The sequence below is a fragment of the Carassius carassius genome, chromosome 9 (assembly GCF_963082965.1).
Source record: "Carassius carassius chromosome 9, fCarCar2.1, whole genome shotgun sequence".
Classification (NCBI taxonomy): Eukaryota; Metazoa; Chordata; class Actinopteri; order Cypriniformes; family Cyprinidae; genus Carassius; species Carassius carassius.
This window is the reverse complement of record NC_081763.1, coordinates 6,351,803-6,356,052: the sequence shown is the minus strand read 5'-3', so window position 1 is coordinate 6,356,052 and position 4,250 is coordinate 6,351,803. Positions and strand designations below refer to the sequence as shown.

At 34.9% G+C, this 4,250-nt stretch overlaps 1 protein-coding gene across 1 annotated transcript in view; it reads left to right on the top strand.

The window, feature by feature from the left end:
* The first annotated feature begins 615 nt into the window (after window positions 1-615).
* LOC132148804 (serine/threonine-protein kinase SBK1-like) overlaps window positions 616-4,250 on the top strand; it is a 15,544-nt gene continuing 11,909 nt past the window's right edge. The window contains exon 1 of the mRNA XM_059557521.1: window positions 616-1,019. The gene's annotated coding sequence lies outside the window, so the exon portion shown is untranslated. The remainder of the gene's footprint in view (window positions 1,020-4,250) is intronic.

Genomic DNA, 4,250 nt, shown 5'->3' with positions numbered 1-4,250 from the left:
TAGCCGTAGCTAATCACAGCGTGCCGATATACAGTCATATCGCACTGCTACTTGTGTGATATTGCATTTATACAACAGTTTGATAGTACAAGTGTGTAAATACATAAGGAAAACTAAAATGGCGTGTCTTTAAAAACCCTCTTTTGTGCAGAACTACTTCCTTCCGCCACAGACAGACAGTTTAACAGCTGAGCTCAAGATCAGTTACTAATTTGAGAACGTCAGTTTATAACTAGTAACAATTGTTTTTATATACAATTGTTATAGTTACACAGCAAATAATTAAACAAATAAATAAATAAAACATTTTATATTTTTGTCTTGTTTTTTAGTATAAATATTTAAGCTTTTTTTTTTTTTAAAATCAGGATACATTCACAAAAATCATTAAAATTGCATTAGTTTTTGCTTAAAACAAGATTTCAGGACTGGGCATATATGTTAGTATATATACGATATTTTTACATCATGTTATAGTTTCTGTATTACACGTACACGTTTCCAGCACAAGAATTAGGCCTACCAAGAAACATTTGTATTAATGGATTTCCCTGACAGTGCGGCTACAGCTCCTCATCAGTCTCCCAGCGCCTCGCGCAAAAAGAAATCTGTACGGAGACAGAACGCTCCGAGTTCAGCGATCCACCGCTTTCTTTTCTGATTGGTCAGTTAGTTCATCAGACGGGTACAGCGCTGTCTCATTCTGATCGCTGATTTGTTGAGTTTCGCGGTGGGCGTGTTCAGTGCTCCCTCAGTCTGTTCTCTGATTGGTCGATAATGCGGTGGGCGGGGAGAGCGCTGTCACTATCGACATCCACAGTCAACGGAGAGACAATAGGGCAACAGCAGTCGCTCTGTCAGACGCATCAAAGATGTGCACAAGAATTAATATCAGTATATCACTGCTTTGAGAACATAACAGAGAGGGCAACAGAAAACCTATTACTCCTGGTGTTCTAGTATTCAACACTGACCGATACGGAATGACAGCGGGGGTTTGTGCATTTGTTTCTTAAAAGGTAGGAAACATTGGATTTAACATTAATATAATGTATACGAAAAACTGTATATTGATACGCAATGTCATTCTCATTTGGCACTGCATATCCAGTAAGAACCGAGAACTGCTATATAAAAATGAACATTTGCATAGTCTACTGTTTAGATAATGCAGATATGCCTTATTTCCATACCTTGTGTATTCCATAAATGTGCATCATATTTACTATATGTGTTGTATGTATAATGCATTGCTTTATTTATGTTGCGTAGTACGTGTAAACAGGCAACAGCATCCTTTTTAGTCCTTTTTTCTTATTGTTGACATAAAGGTCTCAATGCAGCTGAGCCCATCACCTGAAGCAATCCACTGAAGAACAATAGACGCAAAAGCCAAAACACATCTTGAGCTGCTGTTAGGCGGGTGTAACCCAGACTGAAGGCATGTCATTCAAACAGCTTGACATGTCACACAGTTTCATGCCTGAGCTGTTTATGTAGGCTATTTATGTATGCCTTTTATTTTGGATAAACATGCACATGGACACCCACATGCACGGTCACACCAACCCAAAAGTGTACATTCAGTGCTCTCATTAAATTGAAAAGCTTCATATTGATCAAAACAGGTATTGTCTGGACAGGATTTTGCAGGACAGATGACGGCATGTTTATATGCAAGCTTCATGAGTAATACTCTGATGTGTAGGGTTAAACCAGGACAGGTTCAATACTAATATATGTGACATAGACTAATGCAATTTTAAATTTGACTGTTGAGATTAGACACTGACACAATACACAATATAAACGTTTCATGAAAAGCATTTTGAAAACAGGTTTTGGCAGAATGCTCAAAGTACTCACATCTAATGACATGAGTCTGTCACTAGGAGTAAGTATTCAGACACACACAGCTCTGTCCTTTGTCTAAATGGGCGTCATTTGAATTCAAATATCTGATATCAGGAATTTCAGCAGTCAGATCAGGAGTCTAGTCTTTTATATATAGTCTAGTCATATTTAATGAAGTTTAAATTGAGCACCACATTATTTGATCCTATGATGTCCTGTAGTTAAAATTTCGTAAAACATTGAAAATGAAATCGCAACATTTCGGTCAAGCAACCTTTGTCAGGCATGCTGCGATGTTTGAAATAAGCATATGTATCAGACCTATGATGACGGTCTAGAAAAGACCTTTCATAGCATTTGCACAGAGTCATACAAATAGGTGCAGACAGTGCCTATTGTAAACCAGTTTGCTTCCACTATCTGACATAATTGCATATGGAATAGCACATTCAAACAACAAATGGTGAAAAGTGTTTATTTAATAATAAAACGTTAAAAGGAACTGTTGAAACGGTGTTGTACACATCAGAAAGGAGGCAGGTGGTCTCAGCGGCCGGGTCAGGGGTTGAATAAGGAAAGGGCCGTTCACACAGAACGTGCTTTTCCAGTCCAGTGCACTACTTTCCATTGTTTTTTGTAAACGTGCTAGACGGACGTGTGTGACCAATTAATAAATATTATAAATTGGTCTTTTGCAGCATGAGAGCTGAATTTTTAAGATGCTTTGGAATGACATGAGGAAGAGTAAATGAAGACAGCAATTTCATTTTTTGGGAGAACTATCCCTTTAGGATTGGAAAAATTTCTAGCTGAGGTAGATATTAATTTCCTCTGTGCTCCTGGCTACACGTGATTGGCGTTGTGATTAATGGTAGAGGGATTTGTGCTGCTAAACCATTGGCCAGGCTTATATGTCTGCCCTCCATACACTGATTACTCCATAACTCCAATGGCAGTTTCAATCTGGTTCTGAACCGCGTCTAGTTCAGTTTTAAGCACAAGACAAATCTTCTTCATTACAGAGACTGATGACAGAAGGTTTTGTGAAAGTACAAAAAGTCCCAATACTGGTGGTTTATCTGTCTGCTGCTCAATTATCATGGAAAAGAGTAAATAAAATACACCGTATTCCATGCCGACATACAAGTGCACTTTGTAATAATGTCAAGTTAAAAGTTGTATGTTAAAGTATATTTTTGGATCATTGTTTGAATTTTCTTTTGTTGTACTGTAAATAAGTACACTTATTTTGTGTTGACTAACATACTAAAGCTCATGTTTTACTTGATACTTGTAGTACTTGATTTTAATTGTAACTGTATCGGGTTATTCTGTATTATGTATTAAAGTAAACTTCATTACAAATGTGTAATCACAAATACATGACATACAAGTGTAATAGAAATGTTTAAATGTGAGTATTCAGCAGAACTTTGTGATCATATTGAGATGAGAGTAGAAATTATAATATAAAACTACATAAAGATGTACTTAAGTGTGTAAAAAAAGTGTACTTCATGTATAATGGCATTCAGTATTCCCATACTCAGTTTTATACTATAATAACAAACATTATATATATAATAGCTTTTGTAAATTATATAAGTAATTTTTGCTATTTTATAAATAACAAAGAGGAACTAGGTTTTAACTAGTGATGCCAAACTATTTAAATATATCGCAATTAATTGCATCCAGAATATTACATACAATATGTGTGTGTACTATGTAGAATTATTATGTGTTTTACTGTATATAAATACACACGCATGCATGTATATATCTAAGGAAAATATGTTTGTTTATATATAAAATATTTATATTTATACATAATATAAATTACATATAAACATGTAAATATTCTTCAAATATATACAGTATATGTATGTTTGTGTATTTATATATTCATAATAAAGATACACAGTACACACACATATACTGTGTAAACAAACCTTTTATTTTGGATGCGATTAATCACGATTAATCGTTTAACAGCACTAGTTTTTAATTGTTTTATTAAATGTGAGCGATGATTTTCTGTGCAGAAGTCGCTGTCACTACTAAAGCGTTATCAGGTTGCTATAAGGTTAAGATATCTGAGTGTTTTTCAATGTGTTTCTATGCAGTTATTCGGAGTGTTACTTTACTGGCCTAAAAAATGTCTAAAAAATTCCATCCCAAGGCTCTAGATACAGCTCGGGTCTCTCCATCAATATCAAGTCTATAGGATTTATTTTTTTTATCCATTATATTGTCCGCCAGGCAAAATGAAAAAAAGTCAGATCGATTAAAAAAATCATTCATCTCAATAATTATGCTTAGGGTGTGTTTGATTTCTGAGTATGAGCAATGAGGTTGAAATGGTTGTTTCTCTCTTTCATTTGAAGCATTTCACA